At 41.6% G+C, this 13,532-nt stretch overlaps 1 protein-coding gene across 1 annotated transcript in view; it reads left to right on the forward strand.

Moving 5' to 3' along the window:
• The window catches only part of HPCAL1 (hippocalcin like 1), a 73,077-nt gene that overhangs the window by 49,164 nt on the left and 10,381 nt on the right, over positions 1-13,532 (forward strand). The gene's annotated exons all lie outside the window — the stretch shown is intronic.

Consider the following 13,532-nt stretch of genomic DNA (forward strand, 5'->3'; position numbering starts at 1 on the left):
AAATGTTTGTGTTAGCTTAAGAATACTGTTAACAATTCCAGCAACAGTAGCTTCTGGAGAGAGGTCATTTAGCAAACTTAAGCTAATTAAGAATTATTTAAGGTCAGTGTCGTCTCAGGAACATCTTGTGGATTTGGCCTGGCTAAGTATTAAATCAAACCTTGCCAGAACAATGAATTTTCATGCTGTGATTCAATTTTTTTTTTCACATAAAGGGCCAGAAAAGCTTTTTTTAAAAAAAGTAATTCCTAAGTTTATCTACCTTTTTAAAACTAATACTAATGTCTTCTGATGAAGTGATCTGCATTGCAATATAAAAGGATGTTTCAGTGTAAATTCTTTTTCCTTATCTGTATTGTAGCATAAACAAAGATGTTCAGATCAAATGTGCTTTCTTATCTCTGCTCTTCTTTTATTTTCGATATATTTATTTGTGGTAACAAGTACTGTTGGTGCATCTGGTGCATATTTGCCAGAGGTAGTTTAGAAAATTTCAATAAAGATTGGGTTGGGGGTGGGGGGAGATCTTGTTGCTTTTTAAATGGAATTTTTATCTTTAAATATTTTGTTGGATCTCGTATCTGCCTGGCTTAAGCTGAAATCAAGTGTTGGTGGTTGTTCTGAGTGCCTCAAAAAATAATTCAGGTCTTTGAAGACTGTTGAGTGTGATATAAATTTACTTATGGTCAGGCCGCATTGCGGCCTGGTCAACGATCCAGCAGCAGGCCTGGGTCCGGGGATTCCCCAGGGGGCAGTTCCAACCAGCCAACGCTTGGGTCCATCCCCTGGGAAACAAATTGAGGCGAGCCTAGCATGGTTGTATTAGTGTTGCGATGTTTGACAAATGGCGCACGTGTACATTTTTGTAATGAATTTGTTTCCAGGGCAGAACTAGACATTAAAAACAAAACGACTGTGGAGAACGATGGTTGGGGCGGGGGACTTGCAGGGGAGGACTGGCAAGTCAGGAGGGGTGTTTCCCCTACTGCCTGTCAATTCTGTCCTGCAAATGCCCCTCCTGGCCATGATCAGACTTTCTTTTCCGCCATCGGCACTCCAAAACCAAAAGAGAGCTTGGCCACATAGAGCACAAGGGGGAGAAACTGCTCAAGGCGAGAAGTTGTGGTGGAGGGAAAGGGTTGAGCATCTCTCTTTCCTGCCTTCTGATTCTCACCTGCAAGCATCTCCTATCCTGTTACTGTTATCTCTGCAAACACAAGCTTACAGACATGTATTTGTCAAACTCCTGTACAGTGGTACCTCAGGTTACAGACGCTTCAGGTTACAGAGTCCGCTAACCCAGAAATAGTACCTTGGGTTAAGAACTTTGCTTCAGGATGAGAACAGAAATCGCGCAGTGGCAGCGGGAGGCCCCATTAGCTAAAGTGATACCTCAGGTTAAGAACAGTTTCAGGTTAAGAACAGACCTCCAGAACGAATTAAGTTCTTAACCCGAGGTACCACTGTATTGGGAAACATGTATGGACAATCAAACACATTTCAGTTCAAGGTAAAAATACATTAATTGTTTCTAGGAACATGTTCCTTGCACCTTCACTTCCATTTAGGAAGAACGAACGAATTAAATATGTAACCAGAGGTACCACTGTATACAGGTCTACCCAAAGATGTAAAATGGCTGTTCTTTTCCAAGAGAGCAGTTAGGCTGAAGTGTGTTGAACATACTAATTGTAAGGCATAGCCCTCTCAACCTGTTAGCATTTTTTCTATATCCCAACTGTAAACTTTTATATCTGTTAAAAGGAATTCTCTTTTTTTCCACCACCCCCCCACTGACTTCTCCCCCGCCATTCTCTCTATTTGTTTAAAAACAATCATTGTGAGATTGAGAACATTTGTCTTGGAGGCTGTGCTGTATTCCAGGTCGGTGTAACCTCAGGAAGTTGCCTAATAAAAGATGTCCTATGTCATCTGAGCCAAAGGATCTGTCAGCAGATCAGCTGGATCTCCCTGTATTGACAAGATCACAGATGACTGAGCATGGAGATATGTAAAGAAATACCCATGCCCTCTAGATACATCCAAGTGTGCCTCCCTTTCATAACACCATCTCTCTCATCGTCACCCAAACAAGGCACAGTGTCTATTGTGCTTTTCCACGCCATTTTAAGTGTTCTCTCGCTGCAAGTCTTTTCCAGTGATGCTCTTAGTAATCTTTATTTGCCTTCAGCAGGCTTTTTAGAAATTAGCTTCCTTTTAGAAAGCTAGCTGCCAGATGGTCTCTTTTATATTTTAGCTTAATCTTGAGGTCATTACTATTGGAAAATATTCTCTTCTTTGTCAGTTTTGCCCCCTCTTCAGCAAGACAGCAGAATGATTTCACTGTCGGTACATAAACATGAATGGCAACTCACTGTGACTGCATACCCTCATCTGCTCTTCAGGACGACTTTGTGCATTAGGTTGTATATAGCTCCTATTAGTTAATTGCGCAGGATTTTATGCTAATTGCCGGATATACAGTAAATGATTTCTTAGTTTTGTTTTATCTTGCTTGCTTTGAAACACTCTCTGTGGAACTGGGTTGTAAATCATTGCAGAAAACTATTTAAGTTTTGATTTATACAGATAAAAGAGGCGATGGCTAATTAACAATGGCTTTATTGTAATGTATATACATCTTTTTTTATTCCCTTCAGCATTCTCATTTCAGTAACAAGGGATGGTAGTTTTATGCATGTGTTGGAAAAAATGCTTAGAATATTGGGAAAAAAACAATATTAATATTGGAGGATGACGTATTTTGCAGCAAATGTGTGTCTGGCCTATTCCAGGTGACCTACATTTAGGCAAAACAACCTAAAGGGAGGTAAAGAGATGCACATTCGTTTGTCCTTGGATGCATATGAGTAACTCAAGATGAAACCTCATGGCTTATGTTTGTTACAATTAGTGAGGAAGGAGGGTACATAGTGTAGATATTTACAATGAACTAAACCAAAGATGTGTTTTTAACTGGCTCTTTTCATCTTATAGTATTACTTACAGGTGTAATGGGTCGAAATAAATTAAAAAATTAAAAAATTGTCTAGTAGCACCTTAGAGACCAACTAAGTTCTGGGTATAAGCTTTCGTGTGCATGGACACTTCTTCAGATACAGTGGTACCTCGGGTTAAGAACTTAATTCGTTTTGGGGGTCCGTTCTTAACCTGAAACTGTTCTTAACCTGAGGTATCACTTTAGCTAATGGGGCCTCCCGCTGCCACTGCGCGATTTCTGTTCTCATCCTGAAGCAAAGTTCTTAACCCAAGGTACTATGTCTGGGTTAGCGGAGTCTGTAACCTGAAGCGTCTGTAACCCAAGGTACCAATGTACACTGAAACAGAAGTCACCAGATGTTATATATAGTCGGAGGGTGGTGTGGTGTAATGGGTATCATTCACCATCCATGACCTTGTAGATCAGGCATAGGGAAACTCGGCCCTCCAGATGTTTTGGGACTACAACTCCCATCATCCCAAGCTAACAGGATCAGTGGTCAGGGATGATGGGACTTGTAGTCCCAAAACATCTGGAGGGCCAAGTTTGCCTATGCCTGTTGTAGATTATATTTGTTTCTTCGAATTCCTTTGTATGCTTCTGGCATAATAAAATCATGACTTCGTTCTCAGTGAGAAACTGGGCGTTGTGTGTGTTTGTTCTGTTAATTGTGAATGGAGTGCAGGAAAAGGAAAGATAGAAGAGCTCAAAAGCCCTTGATTATGTGTGATGTATTACTGTTTTCCCTGCATAAAGTAGAAATTGTGAGAAGCTTCTTCTCCCCGCAACCCATCAGAAAGTACCTGTATATCTTTCAAGGCAAAGCAATAGAAGGACATGGTGGCATAAAGCTCTGAAGATTGAGACTTATTTAAAATTCTTTATTCCATTCAAGTAACAAGGGAAGTATGAACTATTTCCTTCCAGCAGGTTTTTCTGCCCAAATTCCATTGATTCCCCCTCCCCTTTCCCTGCCTCCTCCAGCCCTGCTTGGAACTTTTCCAATCCCGGTCTCTACAGAAGCTCCAATGGGTACATAGTTTGTCCTAAGATTTATATCTTCTCTTGTCTAAAGCAAAATGTTTTATAATGCCTATTGGAGCATTGGGCTTAGCTATTTTGAACAACTGTGTAATTTCCACCCCGATTCTCTTGCTTCTTTCTTCCCTTTTGAAAAGGAGCTGCCACTCGTTTGGAATTTCCCTACATTACTTTGTGTGCATTGGAGTGCTGCCATTCTTGAAGGGAAATGTTCAGCTTCCGCGGAGTCTCTATTTCTGGTTCTTTGTTTTCTTTGCATGTTTTCTATAATAATAATGATAATAACAACAATCATCAACATCAACCACCAGGCCATTGAACTCATATATTGTGATAACCAGTAATGGTTTCAGGCTGGTATTTAGGCTGCCTTTTCGGAGCTTCTTGTGGAATGTTTTTGGGAACCATAGGGATAGCTACAAATTAGTATTTTTGTCAGCAAAATGTAGCAAGAATATATTTCATTACTTAATCTCCTTGAGAAGGCAATGGGTGCTATGATTTGCTGGTATTTTCATTTTAAAAGGAAATCATAACAAAAGAGGACTTTTCCCCCATTGCAAATGGACTCACTGCAACTTAACATATAGGAGTCTTGTTAACTAGAATGTCAGGTCCTACACGCAAGACAAGATCTCTTAGCATTTGATCTAAAATGTCCAATTCAGTGGCGTAGCGTGGGTTGTCAGCACCCGGGGCAAGGCAAGTAATTTGCGCCCCCTAACCCGTGGATTTTCGCACTCGAGTCTCTTCCACTAGATTAGTTAAGGAAACCCTTACCCCCTAAGCACATGTATTGTTTGTTATGAAAATACTGATGTAATTAAAGTAAAATGCATCTTTTTGGTCAATATTTTCTGGCAGATTTGGCTGAGTATAAACATCCTTAAATGAAACTGTCTCTGCTTCTAATGCAGGAACAGGAATGTCCACCGACACAGAATCAGGATTATGAGTCTCCTGTGGTGCTGCTGATGGTCCTGCTGTAATTTCAGCAGTACTCACCAAAAACCGGTGAAGGCTTCCAGCTAACTTAGCTTGTTGCTCTGTCTCTATCTTTCTCCTTTTCCTGCCTTGTGCACCAGATTCTTTTTTGTATGGCATGATATAGGTGCAGTATTCTGCTAAAATTCTAAAAAAAGAAAAAAAAAGAAAATAACTTTCTTGCCTTGCTGCACTTTTAGCACCCCTTCATTGTATAATCATTTCTTTACTCTTAACATAATGTTTATTCACCTTCATGCCTATTGCCTTACTCTTTCAGCAAAAAAAATAAACAAATTAAAGGTTACTAGACCCACTGGCTTACATCAACTTATGTTGAGCTGGAGCAGCTACATATGGATCGAAATCTGTCTCGTCACTGTTGAACCAACCAAACTTCAATCCATCTGGTCAGCTCAACATGCAGAATGACCAGCGTGCCCCCTTTCAATGCAGAGAGACCAGCGTGCCCCCTTTCATTGCAGAATGACCAGTGTGCCCCCTTTCAATGCAGAGAGACCAACGTGCCCCCCTTCAATGCAGAGAGACTTACCTGCAGCGGCGGCTTCTACTCAGTTCCCCACGTCTCCTCAAGTCCTCCCGCCTCCTGCTCGGCAGCTCAGCCAATTGCATGCATTCGCCTTTCGGCCAATGAGGAAGTGGATCCCACTTCCTGATTAGCTAGGAGGAGGATCCGTGTGACAATAGCAAAATTTTTGCGAAATCTGTGACAGTGCTGAGAGAGAGAGAGTGAGCCAGGTAGGGGCAGAGAGCTGCGAGTGTGAGCACGCCCCCCCCCAGATGTTGCGCCCGGTGCGGCCGGCCCCCCCTGCACCCCCCACGCTACGCCACTGGTCCAATTCACTTTTTCATTCTTCTTGCACTGCTAAAAATTAATATAAAGATCTGTTGAATATCTGGCTACATGTGAACACATATATGCATGAACCCCTCTGAAAACATCTGCATGTGCATTATCATAAAATGTCTCAAGTGTTCACTTGATTGCCCTCATTATTTTCTACTGAATTTGCTTTTTACATATTTGGATAATAAGGACAGCAGAGCCTGCCATTTTCAAAATGGTGTAAGTTCTACATTAGATCAAGTTCTGCCCTCTTCTAGACCTGTGTGTTGAGCTAGCCTGAGGAATGAAGTGTGATTAATCTGCCTCTGATTCTAACCACCTTCGGGCCATCAATTTCCCCCATTTTCTCTGGATTTAATTTCTCTATTTATAACTAGCAACTTAAAGAGTTGAGATACAGTCTACAGTCAGATGCACCACTAGTCATTTTGAACATTTCTTGGGAACCTTTTTTGGCCAGAAGGCTCAACCCCTGGCCCAACCTCTGGTGGACCAAGTTTGACAAGTGAGCAGGGCCATCCAACTCTCATCTGATGTCATGATGACATTGGATGATGCTGCACCTTGAAGCCCTGTTTGTTGGGACTAAACAGCACAAAGCACAGGGCAAGGCAGTTGCAAACGTCCTTTTGCAAACAGCCCTGTGTTGCCTTTTGAGTGCTGTGGTTTTGGGGAAATGACCTCAAGGGCCAATTGTTACCCTGAGCAGGCCATGTTTGGCTCATGAACTAGATATTCTGCCCCCCCTGGTCTACACAGGACAGTTATTCTGTGCCTGAAGTTGGTAGAGAAGGTGATACTCATTTGACATGGGGAAAGCTCATTGGAGGTTGCTACTCGGTTTGTCATGTTTTTCCTAAACCCTTCTCAAGATGTTGTCACATTATGCAATGTGTTGTAGGTGGGGCTGTTTTTGAAAATGATCTAGAAACTTCTGTTTGGGATACAGTGGCAAGACTGTTAACTGGGACTGGGTGATATGAGCACATCACGCCAATGCTTTGCTCCCTTCACTGGCTTCCGGCCCGTTTCCAATCCTAATTGAAGATTTTGCAAAGTTTATATTAATTGTTATACATAGGGTATAGTGCAAACGTAGCCATGCTCTGGTGTGTTCAAGGTGAATTCACCTATGTGACTTTATGCCAGGGGTTGTCAGCCTGGTCCCTACCGCCCACTAGTGGGCTTTTCAGGATTCTAGGTGGGCGGTAGGGGGTTCTACGGCACAAGCTGAATCCTCCTTCCATTGAGCACTGGTCGGCGGTAAGGAAATTTTACCATCAAGAAAGATGCATTAGTGGGCGGTAGGTATAAAAAGGTTGACTACCCCTGCTTTATGCAATGAAACAAATGACTGTAAACAACCCTAAAAGTGTAACAACGTGCAACTTGGCTCCCTTAGCTAGGAAGACTCACTTTTAAGACAGAGGAGTTTTAAAAGGCAAGGGGAAAATGGTAACTGACGGCTGATGATAAGACTGTGTACACATGTAACAAGTAGTTCTGGGGAGGAATGTGTCGTAGTTATTTTATCACAGTGAACACACTTGGAAGTCTTTAAATATAAAATATGAAATGTGCCTCTTAGAACAAAGCAGGGAGGAGAACTAATGCGTTTTATATATCTTCATGCTCCATGGTACTAGATGGTGTGGCACAGCACAGAAAATCTCTTACTAATGCACAGTGTATTTTGATGTGTGTTGCTGGCAACTCATAGATACAACATACACAGTGAGCAGAGCTCTTCCACTGACCCTGTACACAAGAATGCTAAGCCCTAAAGAGGCTTTGGTTCTGACAGTTAAAGGACATCTGGCATGGAAAGAATATGAACACTGCCATGATCTAATGGGTAACTTGTACTGAACATATCTGAGAAGCAAACAACAGAACTTTGATTTTGATTCACTTTCTTTTATTGTGCATTTACTTTTAGCTAATGCTCCTTTTCATGCTCTTTTCAATAACGTCAAAGGCAAACAAAAAAGCGATAGGAGGATCACATATTTCTGCCCAGTTCGTATTGTGAACTTGTCACTTTCTTGAAATCTTACAAACAAAATTATATATTTCTGAATGGCACTTTACAGTAAAAATGTTTACATAGAAAGTGCAAAAGCTTGGGGCAAATCCTTGGCGTATTTGATTCTGTCCTCAAAATATACTCAGTGGTAAGCCTGCTCCCCCAGCTAACATGCATTCCTTTCCTTTTGGTAACTGTGTAGCTCACAAAATAAAACAGAAAACCTTAACCTTGTTTTTAAGTAAATGCAGTACATGAAAAATTGAAGTATTTTGCAATTTTCATGTATGTTCACCGAACATTTGTATAAATTGTACTTCAGGGCAGGGATAGGTGTGTTCTTCCAAGGGTTGCTATGGCAAAGTCAGAGAATGAGACTCTGGGAAGTGATTTGATAAAAGCCTTTTAGAGCTATTGAAGGAAATGTTAACTTGGATGCCAGCAGCAAGACTTCTTTTCTTCGTCACAATTAATGAGATTTGGGGGCATTTAATTTCGTAGGAACTATCTGAAGCACAAGTTATGCTCAAGGGCATGACATGTGCCTTAATAAATTAATTTAAATAACAGTTATGGGTTAATTTCTCTTAATAAATTGATTATACAACAGAAGGCTTATACTAAAGCCCATCACACTGAAAGAACCAGGGCTTTTTAAACAGAACACTGAGTACAAAGTTAACAACTGAAACAATTCAGTTGTTAGGCATTTTCCTCACCAGGGATGGGGAACCTGTGGCAACAGATGTTGTTGGGCTCCAGTTCCCATCAGCCCCAGCCAGCGTGGCAAACAGACAGGGATGATGGAAGCTGGAGTCCAGCAATATCTAAATGGCCATAGGCCCCTGAGCTAAACAATGAAAAGTATACTGGATGTTATTCCTGTTTCTTTAGATTACAGAGTCTTCCTGTGACCAATCAGGCACACAGGGAGCACTTTAAATATTCTGTAAGGTCATTGGAAGCATACTGCTCAGGTAAGGTTGAAAGAAGATGTTCTTAACAAGCTATGCAGAATTCTTTTTTTTTCCATTAACACAAACTGTGTCTGAACTTGTGACTGCAGCTGAGTCAATATTTAAAATGGGGAGCAGCCCTTTGATATTCAGGTAGTGGCTCTTACCTATTTCGTGAATTGATCGAAACGATCTAGCAGAGACACACTTCCATGTAAGGACTGACATTATTTTTGCCAGGTAGTGAGGTTTCTGAAAATGAAGCATTAGAAGTTGCCTTCTTGAACATGTGACTAAAATACGGCAGTGGGGGATGTTAGGTGTGCAACATCACACATGCACTGTGCATACTTACTGCAGGTGTTGGAATTGCATGAGTGTGCCACACAGTGCCACAACCATTGCAAGAGATTAAAAATGATTACAAAAGCCAACTTGGAAAATGTTTGTATGTATGACCTATGAAGAATATCCTAAGTTATTTTGCCTAACCCCTGTGTTGGAAAAGGGAGCGTGGGAAAAGTAGATAATATAAGACCAATGCGTTTTAACAATGTGAGGCAAAATTGGAACAAAATAAAGGGGATATCCTGCAGCGGAAAAAGTCTTTCTCATAGACAGCTGCCCATTTCAGTTTCCATTGCTTCAGAGAACATTAAGCTGGGTGAGTTTCTTCTTCCTTTCCCATTTCAGTTTCATTGGACATGTAATATAGATACATAGATAGATGGATTCATTTCAATGTGGTTTACAAGTTGCTAATGCACACAGTGGACATCTTTCACAGAGTGTTGCTCTTTGGATCTAAAGATTTGTTTGGAGGCATGTCTTAAATGGCTTGTTCCACCATACTTGTGGAAAAACAAGCATGAGTTCTAGTGCCTCTTTTGCCATTGTTTCACCCCCAATTTGCCCTCCATTGGACCCTTCATGTGGCCCACACTCTTTGCCTCTGCCATGTCCCTTACAACCACATCCATATCCCATTGAATCATATCCACAAAGACCTTTCCTTTCAGAAATGATGGGAGTATAGCCAAGCAATGTCTGGAGAGCCCCAACTTCCCCACCTCTGACATAGGGCATTTTTGCTCTGAGCAGCTGACGGCCTCTGGGCCAAATCTGACCAGCCTAGTGTGGAAGTAAGTGGCATTGGTAGCAATAGAGCCTGTTGGCAGGCCATTGTGAGGCATTGCTGTTGACTTTGCTGATCCAGGGTTTTATGCTGCATTAGGGACAAAGAAAAAAAACGGCCGTTTTCTTCAGAAAGTAAATGGTGTGGGGTGTGGGTGTGGAAATACAAGATGCCCATTATTTGTCTTTTTAAAGTAGCCTCTCTGATAGTCCCATTCATGCAAAGTTTGTCCTTGTTTCCATAGTGAGGCTGGTAATTACAGCTGCCCTTTAGCATACTCGAGAATGGAAAGGGTTTGGCTTCTTTCTTTCTTCTCCCCGCCCTTTTGCGCAAGCAGTACATCTTATGTAGCATTCTGAAATAAGGATAGAGAGCCAGGTATTTGCCTAGATGTCAATGTGTGCAATTAGCTGGAGAGTTCCTCTGTGCTCTTTACGTGGCTTATGGCTCTACCAGCTGGGAGCTTAGTTTAAACATTTCAACATTTGGGAAGCAAGCAGGGCTCCATTAGAGCAAACAGTGAATAGAAAGAAAGCTAGGAGGCTGGGATGTTTATGGTTTCCTTCAGTGCAGAAGTAGCTAATGATATAAACACAGGTTTCTGTTTAAACCTGATGTGTTTTATTAATGAGCAGCTGGCTGCTTTTTCTTTTTCTTCTTTCTGTTTCTGAGCAGGATAAAGATTTTGTATCGCCAATGCTGGGTAGAAAATAAATGGAGTATTAATAGCATACCAGAGTGTGTCGTTTCTGAGAACTCTGGTTATGTCACCATTTCTTGATAACAGTCCTGCCCCACCCCCAGCCCCCACTTTTGATGCTCATATGCAACTTGGCCTGAGAAACTACATGCGCGTCTGTCTTGGGTTGCTTGTTTTGTCCGTGTTTGTGAGATTGTCAGGCCCATAGTCTGTTGTCAATCCCTCCGTTAGACAAGAGAAACTCAGGAGGTGGTGAGGAAATCAGAAATAAAACCAGGAATGTGTTTCTGTATAGTAGAGAGCCCCAAACTGTACAAGCAAATTCACATGATGTGTATGTAATCTAAAAACATTCTCTCTCTGCCCCCCCCCCGCCCGCCCCAAATCCCAGTGGAAGCACAGTAGCACTGCCAAAATGCTTCTTCCAAATGTTGGCAGCAGAAGAGCACACAGGTGCAAGCTTTCAGATGGCCGAGAGTCAAGCAGAAGAGTGGCTGACTGCTTGCCAGCCTGGGAACCAAATACATGAGAAGGGTGCTTCTTCCAGACCATCCTGGCCATGTCTTAAGATCTTCTGCAGGAAACCCAGTTGCCTTCCCTATCCAGACTATGTTATCGAGCCACAAAAGAGGGTTGTTGTTGTTTTTCAGTGATGACACTCTGGCTTTGCTAGCCAGGCACCCACGTGACAATCCTTTGGCTGCCAGGTTAAAAGACTTTATTTACCCAGTTATGTTGTTTAAGACAGGAGCGACTAACCCAGTGGCCCTCCAGATGATGGATTCTGATTCCCATCATCCCTAGCTAGCATGGCCAGTAGTCGGGGATAAGGCGAGTTGTAGTCCATTAAAACCCAAAGAGCCACAGATTAGCTGCCTCTGGTCTAAGGTTTAGCTTACATAACAGTTTTAATTGCTGCCTTTTCTCATATTTGTTGTGGATAAATTATGTGTTATTAGTTTTTGTTGTACACTGTCATAGGGTGGATCTAGACCAGGGGTCAGCAACCTTTTTCAGCCGTGGGCCGTTCTATCGTCCTTCAGACCATGCGGTGGGCTGGACAATATTTTGAAAGAAAAGAAAAAAATGAACGAATTCCTATGCCCCACAAATAACCCAGAGATGCATTTTAAATAAAAGCGCACATTCTACTCGTGTAAAAAACCAGACAGGCCCCACAAATAACCGAGAGATGCTTTTTAAATAAAAGGACACATTCTACTTATGTAAAAACACACTGATTCCCAGACCGTCCACGGGCTGGATTGAGAAGGCGATTGGGCCGCATCCGGCCCATGGACCTTAGGTTGCCTGATCTAGACAATGGAAAAATCTGCTATAAATAAGTCAGAAATTAGATTGTTATAACGAAAGAAAAAATTCTCTATGGAAAATTGTGTTTTAACATTTTCTGCTTTCTGGCGCCATCTGGTGCTGCATGTTTTTAGCGCATTCAAATTGCTGTTTCTTTGCTAATGTCCTTGGATTCTGAACCCAACAAAAAGTGGCATATAAATGTTTACAAATAAATATTTCAGTAGACTGCTTGGGCTCTGAAGTTTAAATGGAGAGTAGATTTTGTGGGAAATTGTGGAGAAATCATCAGTTCCTGGAAGCTCTGTGGAAGAGCTTTTTTAAAGCTGAAGCTGCATATTGCGTTCTGTTGTGTACAGAATTGTGGTATTTTTAATAGTGTAATTTAAGCTTGTGTTTTCTGTGGTGTTTATGATGAAAAGCTGTGTAGGATGGTTTTTAGAAAAGGTGCTAAAATAGTCTTTTAAATTGCATTAAACTGTATGTAAATAATGGTGTGGTAGTATGTGAGAGTGAGTTTGCATTCTTTTGCACTTGGGTTGCTAGTGTTGCATTGATAACCCAGTTCTAACAATATCAATATCCATGGAGTGGTTATCTAGATTATTTTTTATGATTTGGCTGTGATTTTAACAAAGAGCACATACTGGAGATAAGTGTTAGGGGAAGTGATTCTGTTCCATCAGGAGCAGACATGGACTGTTAAAAAGAGAGAGATCTCACTTCCCAATTTGCTTTTCCTGCTTTTAAGGCTTTTCTCGGGTTTCTAATTATTATTATTATATTTATTTATTTATACCCCGCCCATCTGGCTGGGTTTCCCCAGCCACTCTGGGTGGCTTCCAACAAAGTATTAAAATACAGTAATACATCAAACATTAAAAGCTTCCCTAAACAGGGCTGCCTTCAGATGTCTTCTAAAAGTCTGGTAGTTGTTCTTCTCTTTGACATCTGGTGGGGGGGCATTCCACAGGGCGGGTGCCACTACCGAGAAGGTACAGTCATACCTTGGGTTGAAGTAGCTTCGGGATGAATATTTTAGGGTTGCACTCCGCGGCGACCTGGAAGTAACAGAGCGCATTACTTCAGTGTTTCGCCGCATGTGCAGACGCTCAAAATGATGTCCCACTCATGCACAGATGCGCAGTCGCGTGTTATGTTCGCTTCAGGATGCGAACGGGGCTCCGGAACAGATCCCATTTGCATCCAGAGGTACAAATGTATATGTAATAGTTGGATGCTTTACAAGCATAATGTTGCACCAGGCACAATACATATTCCTTCTTGATAGCTGAATTACTTGCCCTGAAAAGTTCTTTGAAAGAATGATAAACCTTAAAAAGAGATCCAGGTTAAAGGTATGTAATGTGTAATGTGTTTTCCGTACACTCCCCACTCCCCCCATGGAATGGCGTATAAATCGAAATTTTGACTGCAGGAAAATAATTTACAGGCAGCTTGCTTTTGTTTAAAGACTTATTTCTCATGAGGCTTTATATTTCAAATA

Source organism: Podarcis filfolensis (assembly GCF_964270895.1).
Source record: "Podarcis filfolensis genome assembly, chromosome: 3".
Lineage (NCBI taxonomy): Eukaryota > Metazoa > Chordata > Lepidosauria > Squamata > Lacertidae > Podarcis > Podarcis filfolensis.